Genomic DNA, 24853 nt, shown 5'->3' with positions numbered 1-24853 from the left:
GTTTATAACATATTTAAATCCTCTTATATTCCAGGTAATTTTGGTAATGGATAAGGATTTTCCTTAAAGAACTCTATCTCTTTAATATTTGTAGAAACGTAATTAATGCAGCATATGTTTGAGTTGGTCAGTTCAAAATTGTTGATCATCCCTTTTTCTTGATGCAGGTAAGTGTTACAAACCCCACTCTCCTGAGGAATTGTTTGAAGTTGAGATCAATCTCATTTTTCTCAATTAAGTCTGGTCATCTCATTTTTTCTTCCTTCTATGTATACAGAAATCCTTTTTTTTTATTCAATCACTTCTTTTACCCTGAATTTCTTCTTACCGATAATACTCTGTAGGTTTTAGAAAGAAGCTAACTAGGTTAATGTGGATATTTTGCATTGTTTGTTGGAACAACCCTGCTTGTTTGCTTATATGTCTCAGGACTCTGTTTTACATTTAATCATTATATCTAAATGGCACTTAGGTGATTATACTGTAAAGTCTGGCCTCTTAATTCCCCCTTTAAATAAAACATATATATTAACAATAAATCTGTTTAAGGTATGGCAGATATAATTATATCTTATTGTCTAGTCAGTTTCTTTAATTAAATATATTATTATGTGTGTTTTATTTAATACAATTGTATTAAGGCCTATAATAAGAAAGTATTAATTATTATTTATTATTGTTATTATTATTATATTACCAGTATGAAAGTATTGTTTAATTATTCTGTGATTCTTTCGTATCTGTGATAAAATAATTGTAATTATTAATTATTGAATTTGAAAAACAATATGTTTATAAAAATGTTTTTGAAGACTATACAGGGATACATTATTTTTTCACCTTCAACTATAAAATAAATATTAAAAAACAAAAAATAAATTATTTTCTATTAGTTACTAAATTATAAAAAGTTTATTTTTTAATATTATTTATAGGTTACATTATTTTTATTACTAGTAGTCTGTAAAGTAGGTTAAGTGTTGATTGAAAATATAAGGTTCCATTCAATTTGTAGAAAATAAGTATTCATAAGACAATTTTAATTATGTTGCTGCGTTAGAAAACATGAGAAAAAATAATATTTAATCCTTGAACCTACTGATTCCAGTTACTGGATCTTTGCTGCTCTGATATTATATTTTACTAGTAAATTTGTTCAAAGCAAAAGCGTGGATAAAAAATTTTATAACATATTCAAACAGTATATTATTTTATAGCAATCTATTACTATAAAATAATAAAGTTTTCTTTACAATCTAGTAACATCCTGATGGTGTTACAACTCTGCCAATTTAAGGAGTGGTAACATCTTTCATCCAGAAGATTATGAGTTTGAATTCCAGTCAGGCTTGTCATTTGTCATGTTATTCATATGCTACAAAATTCATCTATCATCAATAAAAGTAACTGAGTGTCAGCCTATTGTTTCTGGAGAACATAATTAGAAATCTAATATTTAAAACAATATTTTTAAAATGTGTTATTTTTAAGCTATGAATGTTGGGAAAAAATAAAGTTTAAAAATTTTCTATTAGAAATATTACACTTGTCTTTAAAAATACAAACTATACAAAGTTTATCAAAAAATTCACTGGACATTAAAAGAAAGATACAAATTGAAAGCAAAACAATTCACTCAAAATTCTTGAGGTTTTACTTTTCAAAAGCTTTCAGAACTAAGATAGATGATAAAAACTTCCCAAAACTGGAATAGTGCGACTAGGACATTTTCCTTGAAATAGAATAATTTCTGATATCAGGAAAATTGATTTTTATTTAAAAAAAGTAGTACACATATTTATCATATGTTAATTGAAATAAACCTCAATAATTAAAAACATTTAATTATACCATGATATTGTAGGATAAACTTAAAAATTACAAATTATCAATAAAATATTCTAATCGTATTTTTATATCTGATACAATTGATCCAGTTTTAAATTTGCCGCAAAAGCCCATAATAATTCATCTCAATTCTTATATAATAGTTTTCCGCTTTTTTTTATTTATTTATGATTCTTTTTTTTTGACAGTTCAGTAGATTTAACATTTGTACAAATATCCGATGGCAGTAATACATCAGAATGAATGAAAACTTAAGTAACTATAATAACACTTTTCTTACACAACAGTTTGTTATGAATACAGAGATACAAATGAAAAAAATGTCTATATCATTAAGAATTTACCTAATTACTTAAAAAATATAATATAGTAATGTTTAATATAATATTTAATGGAATTTTCATAGAAGTTGAAAACTTGTAAAAGTTACTGAATTTTTCAGTCCATCTATACCAGTGGTTCACAAACTTCTTAGATTCTCGGCATCCTTGCTGAATCATCCTATGTCAAATTCTACATACATTTTGCAAAATAACCAATAATTTTTTGCAAAGGTTAGATAAAAATAAATAAAACACATTTTAGATCACAAAAATTTGTAATTAGACAAATGTGTATTTATTTAACTGACATTAAATTGAAAATGAAAATATAAAAATTGTATAATATTTAGCGCCACCCCCACTGAGGAAGTTACAGCTCCTCGCGGGTAGTTGGCACCAAGGCGCACACTCTGGGAATCATGGTCTATTTAAGTAAAATTAGGAAATATTATAAAATTAATTAATGAGTTCAAAAAAATGTTAATTTTTTTCTAGAGTATCGAAGAAAGTAAAGGTATATACAATTTTTTTTTTTTTTTTTTTTTTATATTTTCCAGTTATAAAACAATCTGGATATGATAAGTACAGATGCAAGAGTTTTACTATAGTTCCTTCATCATGTTGCAGATTGTGCTGTTGTTAAAGCCATTCATTTTGAAATGTTTGGAAACTAATTTAATTTCATGGACAAATAGTATACTTGATCTGTGCTAAGTTTATTCATTTAATTTATTGATTATTTCCAATAAAAGACGGCATTCGTAAACTCCAAATTGTTTAAATATGTACTATATTCCAAATATTCATACAGTAAGCTTTTATTATATACTATATTGCAAAACTTTTCACGTTAATATCTTTGTACATGCATTAAATTTCTTTGAGATGATTTTCAAAGATTCTGTTGTATTTAATTCTTGTACATATTTCTTTGCTTCAAGAAACCCATGTGTACTAGCAAATAAAAAATATACTATTTCAATATATTGCCTATGGACTCATGTTTCATCATCGTTTATAATTTGGATGATAAGGAGATGTTACACAATTATACAATTATCTTGCTGGCCATGTGATATAAACTGTGGTTAAAAAAATTACAATTCAAGTTTTTCTATAAGGATCCATGACATAAACTAATTAACATTTTTTACACTTTTGCAATTTTTACATATTTAACTATCAACTACAGACAATTTTGTTGACATTTCACATGAGTTTATTGACTAATGTCAATGGGTAAAACTAAACACAACATTTAATTCAAATAAATCATTTTTAGAATGCAATGTACCTTAAACAGTGGCTATTATATATTTGTTACATCTTCTGGTGCCATTGAGTAAAACTTTGTTTAGCATAAGACTTAATTTTTATAATTTGCTCATTAATCTTAATCACCCCAAAAATCAAAATTTTTCATGTTATGATAATTATTATTTAGGCAACGCAAAATAGTTTTTTATAAACAGTTTTTAATATTAACAGCCTGAAACAAAATAAAAAAAATTTTCTAATGAATATTCCAGAAGTTTCCAGATATCCCATGCGGCTTTCTGGGTTGGGTCTGTAGGTAGCCGCATCACTTGTTCATCACATTTGAATGAGGTGTAGTTTTGTACCGTATCTGAGACAGCCTTAACTTCACTGTTTATCTATGCAACACTGTTGACTACATCCCTGTCCACTTATGTGCTATACAACAAGTTCAGGAACTTTTTAAATAGATCTAGTATACATTGTTACAAAAAAAAATAATATTAATAATAAAAAAAAAAAAACATTGAAAACTTTTAAAATCAACTACATTACACTTTATTTTAAAATGAATTTTACAAATTTTACCTTATTTTTCAAGTTAGCTTTCATTTTACGTTATGCATGTTCAGAGACTATTGCTGGGAGCATCAATTGTTGTTCTGGCGCTGTTTTTTTTTTTTTTTTTTAATTTAGTTTTAAAGGATCTTTTTTTTATGATTTTTTTTTAAATAATTAACTTTTTTTTTAATTTAACATATTATATAATATAAAATCAGATCAAATATTAATGATTTTAATTTAAAATATTTTTATATTAGTTTTGTTATATCAAAAAATTAGATGATGTAAATAAATGTACCTTTCCTTGATGTATATTTATATGTGTTTAAAAAATAAAAAATATATGATAAACTAATTTTCTAGGTATTTGTCATTTACCACAGTTTATTAGGATTTTGACATATTGGCAATAATCAAACAGTACCATTGTAATTTATAATATATCATTTCAAACAATTTTCCATATTCTCAAGTATAAGTTCTCGATTGTCTAGGTAGATTTAATCTACATATTACATTGGAATTTTAGCATACAATATTAAAGAAATGCGTAAATTAAATTTTTAAATGACAGGGTTGTAAACACTTTCACTGAGGATTTACAAATTAGAAATCATTTCTCTCTCAATCTTAAGTTTATATTTTGTTTTATATATGGTTACAATTATGATTTTTTTTTTAAATAATTTTTTACTTATAGATCTTTTTCATGTAAATATTATACTTATCATGTAAGTAAAAAAAGAATTCCAAATTCCAGGATGAAAGAAATTCTTCAATGTGTAGGATGTATTCTGTAAAAAAATTTCTTTAATCTTTAAAATACATTTCTATTTTCATAATTTGTTTGTTATTTCAGTTTTTTGTATTAAATTACCATTTTTATGATGAGGAATCTTTTGAAATAACTTTAAATAATGTCAGTGATAAACCTTGTAGTTGCTTTATAAACAGTAAAAATTTTACAAACTGATTTTTCATAAATAGTAAAATTTCATTAAGATTAAATTTTTATAACTTTGTGATGTAAATTGAATTTTGATTTCATATTTAAGACTTTAGTGCATAGAATGTCTATTCCAAAGGACATTTTTTTCTCTTTAAATCGCATGAGTTATGTGGTCTTAAAAACAATTTACGTGAAAGATTGTAGAAAAAATGGTTACTTTTTTCTTTATTAACAACTTGAAATAGTTTTTTATGATAGCACAAATTACTTTATTAAGAAAAGAACAAACCATTTATCCAATATTTGATTTCTCACTGATGAGATATAAAATTTCAAAGACAGGCTTCATTTTTCATTTTACACACTTTAGTTTAAATATATTCTCCCTACGAATAAATAACTGATCTGATATTAAAAGTTTATCGTTCATATGCACTATTGAAATACAAAATCTCTTTAATCAGTTTTGCTCTTAAGAATGTTTTCAAAGGAAATAAAAATCATTTACGTATAATTTCATATTTAGCATCTATAAGAAATTTTTAGTTTCAATTTAGTATGCATAAATATTCGTATTTTTCACCTTTTAGATCTGGAAATCCCTAACTTCTTTTTTTAGATATTGTTGGACCAACTTCAACAAAGTAGATTTTAATTCCTTCTAAATCAAATGTTACCGTCTGTTGTAATTTGATTGTAAAATATATAAGAATTATGAAATTCACTCTTAATCCAGTTTCACCATTTTTGAGGTGAAAAACCAATATTGTGTTTTCATAAATTGTTAAAGTTGTAATCTGAACTTATATACAAAAAGATGTACAAATAAAAGGATATGCAATTTTAATCCTGTTAGCTTAATCAGAGGCAGTTTTCAGGGGAAAAATTTGTGTTAATATTAATGTAGTTAAAATACGTGGTTTATAAACTAAATATATAATTTAAAGATATTTTAAATACGATAATATTAAAAATATTTTCATGTGACATTTCAAGAAAATCGGATGGAAAATATGTTACATTTTTTAAATTTTATTTTATTCAAAAATATAACTTTTATAGCAACAACCATTGCAAACAAAAAAAGTACCAAATTATTTTTACTTAAGAATCTTGCCTCACCTCAACAAAAATTGAAATGTTATGAATTTATAAAATTATTACCAAATTTTATCTACTACAGATAAATATAATTTGTCTTAAAATACCAGATTATACAAATAATTAAGCAGATAAATGTATTTTTTCTGTGAAATAGTACTATTAACATTTCCATAATCATAACCAATATAGCAACTTATAAATCACAGTATGTAAAAATTCACATTTTTAAAATTTCAGGCATGCTATTAGATAATTAAATTCCAGCTTCCATAAGCTGGTCTCAAATGAAGTATTCATGTCACCGAAGTGGCTTTTTGTACAGGTAAACGACACAGCAAACTGCCTTGGTTGCAAATCTTAAGTCTAACCAAAGCCTCCTCACAGCTCACAGCTCACTGCCCTCTACAGTTCCTACATAAGCTCTCACTTGTGTATATTTAGTGAAAAAAAATTGACTCATAATAAATACGAATCCTAATTCAAGAATCAAACGTAAGATGTAGATTAGCTTTCAGTTGTTTGTAATTCAATATAGCTGTTTGAAATACAAAAAAATGTCAGGACTGAGGCTATAAAAACAACAGCAAATTCAGAAAAAAGTTTATTCATACTTAAGCTTTTACGTAATCTCCCTTCAACATGATACAACATTTAGATCAGACATAAAGGTTATCAAAACCCTACAGAACCTTTTTACGACTTATGATGCTTATAACACTTTGACCTGAACTTAACCTTAACACTTATAGCATCTATTGACCTGAACTATTTCCCCTTGAAGGGCATCTTGACTTTAGAAAATAGAGAATAGTTTGCAGGGACTATATCTGGAGTATGGAGGATAGTCCAGCACTATCATCTGCTGTTTGACCAAATACTACCACACAATGATGGTTGTATGAGTTGGCACATGTTGTAAAACCAATCCTTTGTTTTATAAAAAAAATGTGATCACACGCATTTTCGGTCTGCTAATTATTTCAGAATATCTTGGTAGATAACAACAGTAATTCGCACATGCATTTGACGTAAAAAATCAAAAAGGAAACTTGAATTCAAGAGGAGAGGCTGGTTTTGGTTGCCGGCCTTTTTTCTTTCAAATAATTTTCTAACATCTGACATCATGAAGACAAGCAAACCACTCAAATGAGACATAGCTTCATCGCCAAGTGCCTAACTCATCATTTCAAACATTTCTGTAGCATATTTTTCCAACCAAAAAACACATTTTATGTTCACATATTATTCCATTTTTTTTTTTTTAATCTGACAATATGCACAAAAGTACCTTCACAAAAACAGATATACAACAGAAATCAGTAACTTACATTTAATCCTTTAGTTACATTTTTCACAAGACTTCTCTCAACAAGTTATAACCTTACCCACAAGATTACACCACTAGTTCCATTTTCACAGGTTAGTCTGAACATTTTGTACAGACTGTGTACTATTGGAATGATATAATTAATGAATTGCTCATTATTTTTATTATTAATCACCACTTTATTCTTAATATATCTTCAGTTACATACTTTTCTAATAAACACTATCAAAAATTATATTGTTTTTATGAAATTCTAACTAATTTTTAAAAATATTCTTGCAATTGTTAATAATTGTTTTTACAAATACATACACCAGTGTTTTCCAAACTTTTAAGACTTGCAACTGCTTTCATCTTTTGGCAAATAGTACTAGTTCCCATATCTTATATGTGTAATAATTTTTTGTTGTTTGTTAATATTGAACTAAAGGAAGATTGACAAATCAGGGTTTTTTTTTATTAGCAATGCCAAAAAGTTCTGGAAAATTCAAGATGCAGAATGGCCAGAATATTTTAGAACAACCAAATTATATATTGATCGGCTAGATAACCTGTAGGTATGTAATATCATCTATGCGATGTGTTTCTGAAAATAAAAAGCATCTGCATAGTGCATTAGCAAGTAGGAACCATATCATATAATTTGCTGCATCCGTTTTTTTTTTTTTTTTAATTGATATAATAATTTTATTAGTTAAGTATAAAAACCAAATAAAAATGTAAAATTAAAAAAAAATAATACTGATCTCAGGATGAATAGTTTGGGAACATTGACATATGCAACATTTACTTAACATATTTGTGCACATATAAATACTTTTAAATTCAAATTTATTTCATTTTTTAGATGATTAAATTTAAACACTGTTATGTAATAATTATGAGTAGAAAAATTAAAAATATAGTTTATTAGATACATATATATTATGTAAAGAGTATTTTATACATGTTACGTAAAAGAGAGCCTTTTTCTCATTACTGTCTGTGTATACTATTGTATAGAACTGTGTAATAAATGTTATTTTATGAAAACGTAATAAATTTATTATAAATATAAGTAATGCTAATAATAATAAGAAATGTTAAAATAAAATGTAAAAGTTTGTGTTTTATATAAATGTAATTAATAAATGTACTGTATTTAAATATATTATACAAAATTTTTGTGTATAGTTCTTAACGTGAAAGATGCATATAAAATTTAGTGAATTATATTTTATCTTACGTAACGTAAAAAAAATTAATAATGAAATTGTTCTTGTTAGATCATTTACTATAATTTTATGTATAGTGTAAATGTTGTAAAATTGTAAATTATTTATTGATTAGGATAATAAATTATTTTACTTTACATATATATATATATATGTATATATATTTATATATATATAAACATGAATGACTTCTTAAGTCGTTAAACTAGTTGATATAAAAATAATATATTTTTAAAAACTGTTATTATTTATTAAACAAACTGTGGTATTATGTATATAATTATATTAAATTTGTATAACAAGTTTAATGTTTTTTTTACCTATTTTTTTTTTTTTTTTTTTTTAATGTATGCTACATAACAGAGTGATGTAATGGTAATAACACAATGTGCTAATAATGTCCATTTGATTATCATCTGAAGCTACCAGTAAATGACTGGAATAAGCGTATAATCTATTTTGACATGTTCTTTTAGTATGCTCAGTAAATGCTTCAGATTATACAATCACCTTTTTTTGGACAAATTTATTTACTATTCACTGTTTTAACATTGTCCCCAGTATATCTTGAACTTTAAATTGATTGCCTTCCTAAGCCAAAAGGGCATGTCAATTCCTTTTTCTTTGTTTATTCCTGATGTTTATTAAATTTTCATCTGCTGGTGCTTTGTTTTTTTATGAAGATTTCAAAAACTTTTTCATTACAGATTTTACAATCATCAAAACTTTATGATTACCTTTATGATTCAAGAAAAAACTCGATAATTTTATTGAATGAAAATCAAATGTTTTTTTTTTTTTTTTTTTAAAATATGAATCAATGTAGTTTGCATTTTCATATGATTACACTTAATAACTCTCACTGATTATAACTATATATAAACAAGATTGGCACAGCACTGCTTTTCCAAAAAAAATTAAACCCATTAATTCATAAAACTTTCCAACACGGAAACTTCTTGAAGTCAGGGAAATCAGCGCAACATCTTTGATATCAGGAGTGTAGATTTTATTTTGTTACTGCCCGCACAACATGCACAAAATCTTTTCACATTGTAAAATAACTTTGCTTTTCATTTATTTAATGTTTGATATTAGTAGATTTTTCTCATATTAGCTTCTTTTCCCTCTTCTAGCTTATGTCACTCTATTTTTAAATGTTGAAATGAGCATACTTGCAAAATATGAAAATCTGAAGCGTATAGAAATACTTAAAAACATTTTGTAATTCAGTAACTTGAATTTTGAAATTATAAAAATTTTTGTATGCTGAATATCGCTTTATAAATATATATGAAATACTAAGTTCTTGTATAAATTTTAGTTACACATGTATTTTGTTTTGAGAGCATAATTTTTTTAATTATTATTCAGAGATTTGAGAATTACATAGTGTTATTTTTATTGTCAAACTGAAACAAATTATAATTTATATTACTCTTTTTAAATAAAAATAAAAAAAAAAAAACAAATAATACTGTTTCTAAGTAAATATAGTACATTACAATCTATAGACATTTATTCTATTAGACTACAAAAATGTACAGAAAGAAAGTAATTGTCATATTTTAACATACATGATTATCCACAGTACAGTTTATTTTAAAACAGGCAAACACCTATATGAATTTTAGAAAAAACAAACAATTCATAACATTTACATTAACATGAACGCTGCACACAGAATGGTAAATAAAACAAAATAAATGTAACATTAAAACTCACAAAAATTTATTTTACCTGAGATAGACAGACTTTTATAGATTCTACACTGAAAAAACAGGACACAACACTCTAAACAACAAATAAAAGCACTCTACTTTGTTATCGTTACAAGCCACAGTTGCACAAACACATTTGTAAACTAGAAAAAGACACTTAAACAACAAAGAACATAAATTTGAACGGCTTGAAATGTATTAAAAACCACATAAAAACAACATTTTAAATTAACAAACATAATTTAAATACAAAAACTTCTATAACATATCATAAATGATAAAGATATTTCAAAATCTAAATTTAACCTCGGTACCATATTCAAACACACTCAGGTCTTCCTGTGGCAGAAGAAGCTGGTTATAAAGAAGCTTAATGTAGTGTGAAAGCTAGCTCAGATTCAGTTTGACTTTTTACCATTTTCACCGTATAATAAAAAATCTATTGTAGTTTATTTTAAAAGCTGTTCAATAACACTGATAAACATAATTTTTATTTCCTAACGTGCGATACATGATTTTAATCTGTTTTTGATGCTGAAAATGAATATGAACTCAGAATCTTTCTACCACCCCCCGTTTTTGAAAAACATTTTAATTTTAATTAAAGGATTTTTCATTTTTCAACGCATAGTTAGCATTTTAAGCTCCTATATTGTATTTTGTTAGCTCATTTTTTATTGTTTAACTTCGTTAACATAATTTATAAGCCATAAATAAACAATAGTAGGCAAAGAATTAAATCATATCATACTCAGATTTTATGACTTCATATCTAATACTCTTCAGTATTAGATATGAAGTCATAATACTGAGTCATTAATACTAATCCATGAAGGCTCACTGAAGAGTGAGCCTTCATGGATTAGTATTAATCATGTCTATACAGGTCAAAACATGTAGCTGAAAACACAGCTGTGTTGTTTGTATTAATTAATTATCGTTTGTATTATTAATTAAGGTTCAAATACAGAGATAGAAGAACAATTGCTAACATTTACAGGTGCCAAACAGCAACAGTAATAATTGAAGAACATAATAAAGAAGCCGTAATAAGAAAGGGAGTCCGACAAGGATGTTCCCTATCTCCGTTACTTTTTAATCTTTACATAGAACTAGCAGTTAATGATGTTAAAGAACAATTTACATACGGAGTAACAGTACAAGGTGAAAAGATAAAGGTCCTACGATTTGCTGATGATATAGTAATTCTAGCCGAGGGTAAAAAGGATTTAGAAGGAACAATGAACAGCATGAATGAAGTCCTACGCAAGAACTACCGCACGAAAATAAACAAGAACAAAAAGAAAGTAATGAAATGTAGAAATAATGTAGATGACAAAAATAAGAAAATCGGCAACTGAAGCTACGTTATTAAAGAGTACCGCATTCGAAACACTGACGTGTTATAACTTACACGATTCGTCCGTATAATTTAGACAGACGAATCCTATGTACATGCAAGATACCAAACCGATATCGTGGTGTGATGGCTCAGACTGCAACCTTGCTGCTCCAATTTTTAAAGGCAAGCGTTCTTGTTCGTGCAAGTTCCGAAAATGGTTTTGTCAAGAACGAGTTTCTTATATTTAAATCTGATACCAAAATAGGAGATTACCGTGACGATATGAATTCTGTTAATTACGAACGGTGTGTAAAACAAAAATCAATTCCTCATCTTCCCTCTAATTCGGTCGTCGTCATAGATAATGCTTCGTACCATAAATGCAATTGAACCGCGCTCCGAATTCGAATACGCGAAAAGTAGACATGACTTATACTAAATATCGTGTCATTTAGGAGTAGGTTACAATGTTCAAACCAGAACTCTACAGTTTAATAAAACTACATAAGCCGCGTGTTACATTATTTAAAATCAGTTTAGTTTTAGCCGAGAAGGTCAAAGTGTTTTGAAATTGCCTTCTTATTCTCCAGAATTAAATTCGATTGAAAAGTTTTAGGCGGTTTTAAAAGAGTACATAGTGAAAAAAATATTAGTTTTAAAGTAGATAACGCTACTGTATTAACTGAAGCACGAGCAAATTCAACTACGAATGCCGATTACAAATCAAGGTGCGACCATGTCAAGAAAATAAAAACATCTTAGTTGTTTCGAGAACCTTTAATTGATAATGCCATTGCAAATGTCGTTATTAACTAAATGTTAAACTTAAATGGTTAGTGATGATAGCGACTTAAACATTAGCGGTGACGATATAAGCGATGATGAATTATCAGGAATTGAAACATTACGATTTGATTTGGTAATTAGCAGTTCAGATCTATGTTCGTTGGTAATGTAGAATTTCCCGCGTCACTTCTCCTTTGTTCTTTCTTCTTTCAAATTTACGTAGGTTTGCGTAATCACGTCCGCTTCAAATTTATTGTGGTTTGCAACAAATTCTAGCTTTTTCTGTGTTTAAGCGGATAACTGGGTATTCTTTGCATGAAAAAATCACTTCCTGATAGAAATGTGTAGGAAAATATAAAACAGTTAACAAAACTATTATTTCTCAGGAAAAAACGGATTTGTTGTCTCATTTCGCTACAAACTGCTTTTTTCGCGCAACAAGTAATACTGTAAACCAAACAGGTTAAATCATCAAAAAGAACTATCAGCTCATTCTAACGGAAGTTAATGAAAAAAATTAAACTGTTAAACTGTTTGCTGAGAACAGCAGTACATTTGTCCTACAAACTTGTTTTAACAATATTAGATAAACCGTAAGCTAACTGCTATGATCGAACTTTCCAAAATCAAATAAATCTTAGCCATGGAAATGCTGTAACATTAAAGTGCAGAATAAAAGGCTCATAAAACTGTCAAATCTTGCGATAAAATGATACACGGTATTTGCTGGTGTCAACCGAAAATTTCTGCACCTAATGTATTGAGAAACATAAAAGAAATTGTTTTTTAATGCAAAAATCAAGCAATTTAAAAATGTAATGGAAAAATAAATCTTGAACTTTAACAGATTAATGTTCAATTTGTTTTTTCCCAACAGTTTGTGCAAACAGTTGTTTTTTTTTTAAGGAACAGTTCGTTTTCGTTTAGCAGAAACAACAGAAATGCCCACTTCTACTTCCTGATACCAATCGATGAGAGAATACACTAGTGATGTAAATTTACCATTTTCCATTAATTTACATACTTTCTATGATATAAATATTTATTTAATTTCAGAGTTAATAGAGAAAATGCATATTAATAGAATTATGGATTAGAGAATTGTATTAAAATTTATTTAACAGAATAAAGAAGTCTGGTGTTACTAAGTATTTTATTCATAAACATCACTTGCAATGCTGATTCAAAGCTTTATTTCATCAACAAAGAATCATATAACTGCTCTTTTTTATAAGTTTTGAGTATACCACCCTCTACTACACTTGACATAGGTTCAGCAGTCCCATCAAGATTTTATATGACAAGAGTTTATCTTAATTTATTTCATACCAGAATTAGATCTGCTGTGGATTTGTTTCTATGAATAAATATAATTTTTTAATACTTCTCTGATTAAATATATCTTATCATAATATTTTTATTACGAAAGAAGATTAATCATTTTGTTAAATTCTTCCTTGATTGGTCTATATTAAACGTATAATGGATTAAAACTTTGCACTTTTAGTCTGAAAATCTGATCGATTAAATTTTTGTAGTTCTGACTCGGCTGTATGGATTACTTATATTCGTAAATCTAATTGGTCAGCAGATGTCATTTTATATCATTTGAAGCCTTTCTCTTTAACTAAGCTGGAGTATTCTGAATATTTAATTGATTTAAGTTTAGTTTAAGTGGTAAAAGATTTACTTAACTGGAGTAACAGCTTATTAGTTACTTATGGGAACGTGTTGTTATTGATCATAATCAAATTCAGTGACATTTATTAATTTAATATCTTTTTGAGATACAAGTAATTTGTGATTAAAAATCAATCTAAATGTTACTTCCTATTTATTTAATTTTACTTTTCCGTCTCAGTAGCTCTAGAAGGGAAAGTATTGTAATCGATCGAAATTGGGCATATGCGGTTTTCATCGGATCTTATCGCTCCCAAAACAAATATTTTCTAACATATTTCATTATTAAACACATCTAACCCAGCTGACATCTTTAGTGAAGACATTAACAGCATAAAATATTTACCTCATATTTTGAAATGACACACACTTGTGGGTGTTTTAATAGAACATTAATAATGCATTCATGACATTACATAAAAACACAACAAAAAATACTGAACTTTAACATACATCAGCCAGCATTTATACAAGATTAATATTTTCAGGAAACATTACTATATTACTTTCAAAACCACAAAAATTATTAAAAAAAATTATGTGACCGATAAAGAAGAGTAAAAACTAAACTTCATTCATCATAGATAGAACACAAAACAAACTTTATACATATTTGAACCAACCTTTACAAATCATGTTATTAAAAATAGACATATATGCCTGTCCAGAAAATAATGAGAATTATTTTATAAAAAATGTTTATTGAAAATATTCACAAAGCAATGTTATCCCCTTCAAAGTACTAATATTTTTTGAGAATGAACACAATACTCCCAATGCCTTTACCAATCTTCATAGCAGCGGTTGAAGTCTTCCCATATTACTGTGTTCAGATCCCTTCATCGTCACTTTTTGGATGTTCCCAGATGTTTTACATTGTGGAATGTTTCTCCCAGTATATTGAAATGATGACCGATCAATTGAGTTTTCAGTTTGGAAAATAAAGAATAATCTGAAAGTGCAAAGTTGGGGCTACAGGGTGGATGTGGTAGGACTGTAATGGATTTTTTTGGCCAGGAACTCTCTCATATCTACAGATAATGGCATAGTCCATTGTTATGATGGATGATCCATGATGACACACAAACACACTAAACTCTTTTCCCCAAAAAGCTTCTACATAGAAAATTTGGTTCACCTTTTTTGGCCCTGCGTCTCAAGCTTTCTACGGACAGTCTCCTGAGAATCAAAGAAAATTACTGATTTGATTTTCAATTTGCTCTTGTATGCATTCTTTGGGCAAGGTGATGCAGTTGTGTGCCATTTGAAGTCCTTGCTTTCTGTCCCTGAGTCGTATTAGCATACCCACAATTAATCTTATATGATCACTACATCCAAAACCTTAGACTCACTCTAAGTCAAACAATCTGGCTGATGTGCAGAGTTAACAATCCTTCTATTTAAGAGTCAAATTTTTGGGAAGTTTTGCTCAAAGTTTTTGTATGTGTAATTCTTGTCACAATTTCATCGACGATTCATTTAGAGAGCCCTACCACTCCTACAATCATTCTGTCATTCGTTCAGTGGTCATACTTCAACATTTGATGTGTTTCTGATGCACTTTTCCCAAGCTTCATACAGAATACATTATGCCATCAGGTATTGACATGTTCTAAATTTGTTTGCATATTTTTGTGATGAGGCACTGGGGAAAAGATACAAAAACAAAAACAGTAATGCAAACCTGGCGAAGGCCAGAACATAAATGAGTAGGGTCTTTTTGTATGTTTGAGATCCCAAAGTAAGTGACCCTGAACAGCCATCTCTAAATTCACCCAAAGAAACATAGTTATTTTACTCTCATTATTTTCCAGATAGAACTACATATTTAGGCCACAATTTGTAAATTTTACATATAGTATGTTAAAACTCTGAACACTAGATACATTTGTACAATAGAAATTTTTCAAATGCACTAAACTTGATAAAAACAACATAGTATATAATAAATGAATAAACTCAACCCAGATTAAAGATACCATTTCATTATACAACAAATGGGTTTTCTAATCCATTTCTTGACAATTTTTATTAAAACATCATTGATGAAGGAACTGGGTAATGGTTTTATAATCTAGAAAATTATCTTTATGAATTATATGTTTTGAAATAGCTGACTTTTTTTATATTATTATGAAATTTAAAATCTCATATTTTATATATTTTCTGTTAACTTACCTCATTTAATGATTGTGCTGTTAATTTCATTGTTGTGATTCTAAACTGGACTAGAATTATTAAAAAAGTTAAAATACCAGATATCATCTGAAAATTAAAAATAATTTTGTAAATTGTATTGTTAAAATTTAGAAAGTAGTTCATGTGCAGAGGGAGGATGCACTGCTGAACCAGTGACTGGCTTCTGCTGCCTACAGCATTATGTCAAGTTCACTGTACTTAGCAATGCCTAAATTACCTCAGTACCACCCGATGTAGAACCTCATTGCATGATTTGGATTTTCTAAGCTTTAATGAGTAATACAATTTTTTATTTTTATTTAGGATATCTGTTACTCCAAAAGTAAATTTATTTCAAGGGCTAATTCTTGCCTTACCATTTAGCTTGTAATTTGTTGAGTGATAAGAGGCTCAGTCGACAGGAAATATCTCCAAGAGTTGTTCTGTATTTTCTCAAGGACAGCGTAATACGCATCCACAGATAACTTACAATGCTGTTTTAGTCCCTTTCATTTTCGATTACTGTTTAGGGGTTTTCAGTATCTCAAATACAATAATTGTGTCTGTTAACTTACCCCCATGTATGAAAGGTTGTCTCATCACTAAATAACTACTTATCAAAATAATTACGATTGTTTTCAACACGGTCGAAAACAAACCAATCACCTTAATTTCTTCTTCCATTCTGTCCGCTATCAACTGCTCATATAATTTACCTACTGTCGGTAGAAGACACATAGGCCGGAGTGCTGGCACCTTATTCTTTATTTGTTGTTTGGGAATTAACAGTAAACTACCGGTTTTCCATGTTCTGGAGAAGCTGCCCCTCCCCAGAGCTTCGTTAAATTCTTCTAGAACTGTCCATGGGTGTGTCTTAGTCAAATCATTTAGCAGGACACCTGGCACCCCGTCAGGACCTGGACTTTTATTGGGGTTAATAAGGGTAATTGCCCGTTGAAGTTTGTCCATGAAAAAACATCTTCTGTCAAACTCTGGTTTTATCACTTGTTCACCTGCTCAAATAATAAATAGCCTTTCGATCTCTTGCTGAATCTGATTCAGCTGATGAACTGCTGAATTCCCGTGTAAGCTGCAGGAGGAGCGCATCAAACCTTTTCATAACAATCCTGCAGGCCTTCCTCCAAACATCGTCTTCAAATCTGATACTAAACGCTTCCATGCCGCTCTTTTGGAAGCTTTGACCGCTGCACAAAATTCTTTGCGGCAATTTTTAAACTGGATTTTAGCCTGCGTAATCTCGTCGAACCTGTTCCTTCCAGCTCTTTGTAATTTCCTCCGAGCTCACATTGATGCTCTCAGTATATCGATTTCAGGCGTCCCCCAATGTATGTTCCTTCTTTCTGGTCGTGGTTTAAGTCTAACACATTCTTCAGGCATAATAGTAAGAAACCCATCCGGACATCTGTCTCTTATTGTGTTCATTTTTCCTTCTACCGCCTGAGCAAAGGCGTGTGATTGAATCATCGTAGGCTTCCATCTTTATGGTCCAGTTAGATATCAAAAATGCGTTTGGCTCGGTACCGTGGACGGCCATTGTAGCAGCGCTCAGAGAAATGAATGTTAGTGACCACTTGCTAAACCAGGTTGATTGCTACCTGTCTGATAGATGGACGGAGGTTCGCACTTTGGAGGGAGTGGTGAGATTTCCGGTCTTCGGTGGAGTTCCGCAGCGGTCTGTGTTAGGCCCCTTGCTATGGAACATCTTTTACGACCGGTTGCCTTATCCGGAAGGAGTCAGAGTAGTCACTTACGCTGACGACATTGCACTATTGGTGGAAGATAAGGAAATTGGTGATGCAGAGGATAAAGCAAATCGCTCCCTCCAACTCATAGACAACTGGCTAATAAACAACAACATGGAGGTGTCCCCGGCAAAAAGCAAGTGTATCCTCTTCACGGGTAGGAGAAGACTGCGCGGCGTTCGGGTCGTGATCCGTGGAGAGGTTATAACTGAGGTCAAGGATACAAAATACCTAGGGATGACAATAGATAAAAGTCTCAAGTTCGGTGGGCATATAGAAAATGTGTGCAAAAAAGTAGGGCTCACCATAAAAGCCATCAGGAGATTATTCGTGGAACACACAGTACCGGGGGCCTCCAAACGGAAACTGGTGTCTGCGGCGTTATACGGGGCGCCGGTTTGGGCTGATGCAATCAGGATACAAAGAAACAAGGATAAACTGCGAAGAATGCACAGAACGGCATTGTTGGGAGTGGTGGCAGGGTATCGTACTCTGTCATATGAAGCTATATGTGTGCTTGCGTCGGTCCCGCCGATAGAACTTCAGATCAAGAGCAGGAAAGCGAGAGCGGAAGGGTGAAGTAAAGCTGAGACCGAGGCGATGACCCGACAGTGGTGGAAGGAAGTATGGGCAGAGACTAACGCTGCGGCCTGGAGCAGAAGGTTAATAAGTGATTTGGACGCACGGCTGGATCGCCAACATGGCGAGGTGAACTTTTACATAACACAGATGATGTCGGGTCATGGATGTTTCGATTACTATTTAAAAAGATTCGGCAAGAGAGACACACCCAACTGCGACTACTGCCAGGAGGTGGACGACGCAGAGCATACGATGTTCGAATGCCGAAGATGGGCACAATACAGACAATTCATAGCAGTCAAAAATCTGAACGCGAATAACATAGTAGAGTGGTCGCTAAGGAGGGAGCAGAACCGGAACGTTTTTAACAATTTCGCCGGTACGGTTCTTCGCACTAAGGAAGAGGAGGCGCGACGAAGGAATCGTTAGGTTCAATCGTAAATAGGGATAGGTGGAAAGCCCCGTCTCTGAGAGCCTGTATGCCCTGGCATGCAGGTTTCGGCGAGGGGACGGGGACATTTCGCGGGGATAAAATTAAAAGACCTAGACCCGGCCGGCGTGGCTGGTTTTGGGGGTGAGCGCGCTCCTTGTTCTGGTCGCACCGGTTTGAGGCAAATGGCATAAAGACCCAGACCCGGTTTCTGTCGGCGGGGGTGGGGAACGGCATAGCCGGGCTTTGCCCTCGTCGGCGGGAATTAGAGGCAGGCAAGAAAAGATCTAGTACCGGGGCGGTTGACCTGCCGTGCCGGGTGTAAAACCGGTGGGCGGGAAGACCGCCTTAGAGTCAAAAGACACGTCTCTGGGCCGAGTATACTTAATTGGATGTCCGGCCCAGGGATGTAGGGAAAAAAAAGGCTTCCATCTTTGTCTCCTTCGTTGTATCGTCGGTTGTTCCAGGTTGACTTCAGAAAAGATTCCCAGAAGGTCACTCGTGAAATCTTCCTGTAGTATGCGCCATGAAGTTAGCTTCCCAACACTGTTGCACGAAATGGCCGTAATGTCGATTACCGAGCCCCTACCGCGACCCGCGAATGTGCAGATCCCCGGTGTATTGACGACCTCCATGTTGAGTTCATTTAACAGTGCCACCAGTTTGTAACCACGTCGCGTGGATCTGGTGCCATCAAGTTCGAACGCTTCAGCGTTAAAATCCACTGTAAGGATTATCGGTTTTTTTTACGCTCTGATCGTATCTTCCAGCTCGTTTAGAAATACCCGCAAATGATTACGCACACAGAGAGTCTCATTGCTACAATACCAATACCGTATTTAATACAAACGGTCGTCCAACGGTTTGACACATTTGACCGCGGTATCCTGCAATTCATCTGTATACCAGTTGCCAGAGGTAATCGACTTGATATTTGGTTGAACAGCCAGTAAAAAATCCACATCTTGATCGATAGCCTTCTTCCAAGAGAAGTCATGTGTCGTCGCCATTCCATTCATGATGAGTTGAATAAATTTCATTGTTTGTTCGTTTCACATATCCGGCCTCCGGTCCGGTGTCCAACTTTACCGCAGTTTAGGCATTTCTGCGGTTCTAGACATTCTTTTGCGTGATGCCCGGCGCCGCCACAATTGTATTATAATGAGGTGCGATTTGGACCTTTGCAATTTCTGGATAAGTGTCCCGTACTCCAACATTTATAGCAATTTACCTCATCTGTATTGATATACACTTGGCAGGAATGCCAGCCCACTTTTATTCTAGGATTGCAACAATTTTTGGTGGTGGGGGGTAGGTAATTTTTGTGAGTCCAAAAATGCGTTCTGAAATATTTTTGGGGTGTTTTAAGGCAAGGGTTCAGACAGCCGAGGATGACGTGAAACATCTAAAAACAAAAGGATTTGGCCGAGAAAGGATTTTTGGGGGGGATTTGGGTTGGGGGGTCAGGAGATAGAGGAGGCCCCGATCGATGGAGATCCGGGAAGATTTGGGTCTAGAAGGAACGTGTAGCCGGAAAAATGTAAAAAATGAATACACCTTATAATTGAGACGGCTAGGACTTATTTTAGCCTCGAATGCGAGAAACATTCAAAATCCTTGTTTACTACAATTAAATGATTTGTACTGTCTTGTCTTTCAACTTAGATATTATGCCAGGCATTATAAATAAAAGTTATACGTAAGGTATTAGTAATAGTTTTACAAATTGCAGGGACATTTCAAAGAAAATGCGTTTTGTTTATCTTTTTCTATTTTTTATAGTAGTGTATAAATAATGTTATATCTGTGTATATATGTACATCCCAATCCCAGAGGGGAACACACCTGCCTAGTGACGTTCCAGTCGCCACAGCAATTCCCCTCTTTCTAGCCCTGTTGGGCTTTAACGGGAGTTGTATATATGTATAGCATTAATTTTTCTGTTTACTATTCATATGACCACACAGTCAGTAATAGTTAAGAGTGTATGTTATAACTCACATGCAGCTTGCACCCATCAAGTTTCAATATAAATAAGAAAGAACAGCTGCCAATTTAAACTTCCAGTTCTCTTTCCATATAGGATATATACTTATATAAACATTCCTTTTGTGTTGTATGCATATAATGACCATGAAATCTATGGATCATATTTCTAAAAACAGATAGAATATGTGACTGAATATTTTTTAAGTGTGTTTTTGTTAGATGATTTTAGTAATAAAGATCAAAAGAAATTATTTATTATTTACAAATGTGTGTCCCTATTCAGCTATAAGCTTTAATTTGTTTTATTTTATATATGCTAATAAATTTTCACATGATAGCCAATTCTCTACTTCCAAAATCTTATTAGTGTGAAATCTAGTATGTAATGAAAAATTGTTAAATATGATATTGTACCTGTAACGTTTGTGGTCTACTTAATGGGAGGAAACCACTTATAATCATCTCTGGTTTCTTAGTATTAATAACTGATAAGAATGACTCAATCTGAAAATAAAAATACACAAATACAATCAAACATATATCATGCAACATCATAGAAACAGGGATAGAGAATTATTCTAGTTTAAAAGTATATATTTTTTATTATATCTATATAATAAAATAAAAAGAAATTACTGGCTGATAATTTGGCAGTAAGCCAAGTTAACAGAATATAAACCCAATTTTATTTTGACTTATTCACTCTCAAGTTTATTATTTTTCAGATGATACCTTTGTTTGGAACATCATAACGAGGATGCACCAGTTAAATTGTGTATTCATACAATATTAATATACGAGTGTTATTAGCAATGTTTCACATAACTATTTTTGAGCCATGGGTAAAAGAGTTAACTGCACCTCTTACTAACTGATGACTCCATACCTTCAGCATGTCAGGGAGTAAATTGGTTTTCTAAAATAACTGAGAGTTTATATGTAGCAATATTTCACTGTATTTTGTTGGCATATAAGGACCGCTTCCTTCAATTCATCATTAGTAAAACGCTCCCCTCTCAGGTCTCGCTTGAAAGGACCAAACAGGTGGTAGTCGCAGGATGCTAGGTCATGGCTGTAAGGCGGATGAGACCGCACTTCCCACTTGAATTTTTGTAGTAACTCCTTTGTCACATGAGCTGAATGAGGAGTAGCGTTTTCGCGAAGAAAAAAAAACGACCCATCGCTCAATCTTCTGGGTCTTCGATCGAACGAAATCTTTTTAAAGTCTCACAGTAAGATTCGGCATTGAATGTTATTCCTCGGGGCATAAATTGACTGTAAACAAGTCCCTCTTAATCGAAAAAGACTGTTAGCATAACCTTTCGAACATATGGGAATGTTTTCACTTTTTTTGGTTGCGGTGAATTTTTGTATCTCCGTTCATGTGATGCTCGTTTAGTCTCAGGAGTGTAATGAAGCACCCAGCTCTCATCCCCTGTGATGATTTGTTTCAAAAACTGTGGACCGGTCGAGGAATAACGTTGAAGAAAAAAAGAGCAGATGCAAAATGTTGATATTTGTCGCCGTCGGTCAACAGATGGGGCATCCATTGTGCACACATCTTACGGTAAAAGCTGATCGTGAATAATCGCAAACAAACTACCATAACTGATGTTAAGTTCACTTGCAATCTATAATTTTAATGCGTTGTTACTCAAGATCATTTCATTCACGATTTCGGTGTTACCCGTTGTGTTTGCAGTTGAAGGACGCCTAGCACGCAGTTCGTCACTCACATTTGCTTGTCCGTTTCTGAACATTTTGCACCACTTTGTGATGTGCAACACACAATATAAGGGTGTGACATTACATTCACAACATATACCTCAATAACTTGGCGATGAATTTCACAAATGTAATTTTTTTCCGACAAAAATCGGACTGCTGAAAAAAAACAAAAACAACAACAACATAGAGTCCATTGGACATTTTTTTAATGACAGTTACATTCTAAAAGTTCCTAATTGATGAAAGAATACAGTTGGTTGGGTCTGAAGAGAATCATGCGGTGCTTCATGAGATTGTTGTCTTTTGTTTTTGGATTTCCTCTTGTAAGTGAGTTCTGGAGCATCCCTACACACAGACTAGCAGTAATCTGCAAGCATTGCTTCATTCGAACGGCCCTGATATCTTTGTTCCATTAAAGAAATATTCTGATGAAATCTTTGTCCGTGTTCATCATTGACAATTCCATAACTAGGGGGGAAAAAATCCAGGTGTAAGGGGAGAAAATGGATTTTAAGGGACATGTTGCATCCGAGTTGATGGCATTTTTAATAATTTTTCTTTTAATAATTATCTTCAGATAAAGATGCACTTGTCATCTGTGAAGCAGGTAACACTGAACGCCACAAGATTTTGAGAATGGTCATTAAGAAACAGCAAGAAAAACAATAATGTACTTATATGTTGTAAAAGTATAATGAATATATTCTACTGCATGCAGTTACATACATCGTTTTTATTTACTTAAATTTCAAGTGGAATGGTTAATTCTAAAATGGAATTTTATATGTAATGCAAGTAGACAGTCATTACTTCTTCTACACACTATTCTGTTGTTTGTTATCATATTTTCCCAACACTAAAACATGTAAAAAACTCAATAATATTATCTATCATATTATAAGATCTTTCTTTTTTTTATATTGTATCAGTGATTTCATTTTTGTAAAATTCTAATATTTTCATTTTTTTTTAATTTACTATTTTTATGTTTCTAATAGATGTTCTGTTATTGAATCTATTACATTAAATAATTTTAAATCATGTTTTATTACAGTTAAAAAAATGAAAATTATCATTTATACATCAAAATTAATATTTTTTTATCTTACTAGAATAGACAATAACTTATCTTTCTCATTTCTTTATAGTATCTTATCTTTTGTTTTCTTATTTAGAAGAGTTATTGTGTTTTTCTTACCTCTTTTCTTTCTTCATTTGACAGAAACAAAAAATTGCATTTGTATATATTTAAGACAAGTTTATCACCAATCTAAAAAAAAGACATATTCAATATTTATTAAATTCATATTTTTACTTAATAAATCTATATACATATACTAATAATAGCTGAAATAAGTCACCTTTTCATAATATCATATAAAAAACCTCCTTATTGGTACTATTTGTTTTTATGGTTGCAGAAGAGCAGGTTGTAAGGAAAATTGCTGGAGGAAATCTTTATAAAAGTTCACAACTTTGGTCAATAGAGAATTAATTTTACATCACGATCCATCACAGCAAGCTGTATGGCAAGTGGCAATGTCCTGATACAACCAGCAGTCATGCTCATCCTCTTGTAGTAAGGCTATGATCTGTTGGATAATACCTTTGTGGACAGCTGCATCCACAATTTTTTCAAAAAACAAGGATCCTATTATTTGTCTTGAAACCGCACACCTACACCTATTTTTATGGTTGTAGGGGAGATTCAAAGAAAATGTGTGGATTTTATTATGCTAGGTCCGATATTTCTGACTATTAACATACCCAACAAAGTGAAACTACACTTCATCTGTGAAAAACACTTGATCTAAAACACTAATGTTGCCTCTAATAAAATTCTTGAATCGTTGACAGTAGTGAACATTTTAGATTAATCAACATTAGTTAGCTCATGAAAAACCTGCATTCGATACAGGCAACATTTCAGCATTCTCCTCACTGCAGTGTGGGCTGAACTGAGTGAAATTTTCTTTTCGCGGCTTAGTCTCTGCAAAGATTTATGAGATCTTGTAACTACCGCTTTAATGTCCTGTCAACCTGCATTGTTAAAACTGACCTGTGTCAG

At 31.3% G+C, this 24853-nt stretch overlaps 1 long non-coding RNA gene across 1 annotated transcript; it reads right to left on the bottom strand.

The window, feature by feature from the left end:
• Positions 1-8854: 8854 nt before the first annotated feature.
• Positions 8855-24057, bottom strand: LOC142332180 (uncharacterized). Its single transcript, XR_012758206.1, has 4 exons — positions 23984-24057; positions 21472-21561; positions 16294-16380; positions 8855-9998 (listed from the first exon to the last, which is right to left on the bottom strand). It is a non-coding gene; the product is annotated as an uncharacterized LOC142332180 (long non-coding RNA).
• Positions 24058-24853: the final 796 nt, after the last annotated feature.

Source organism: Lycorma delicatula, chromosome 11 (genome assembly GCF_047948215.1).
Source record: "Lycorma delicatula isolate Av1 chromosome 11, ASM4794821v1, whole genome shotgun sequence".
Classification (NCBI taxonomy): domain Eukaryota; kingdom Metazoa; phylum Arthropoda; class Insecta; order Hemiptera; family Fulgoridae; genus Lycorma; species Lycorma delicatula.
Note: the sequence above shows the minus strand (reverse complement) of the source record. Positions and strands in the feature narration are given on the sequence as shown.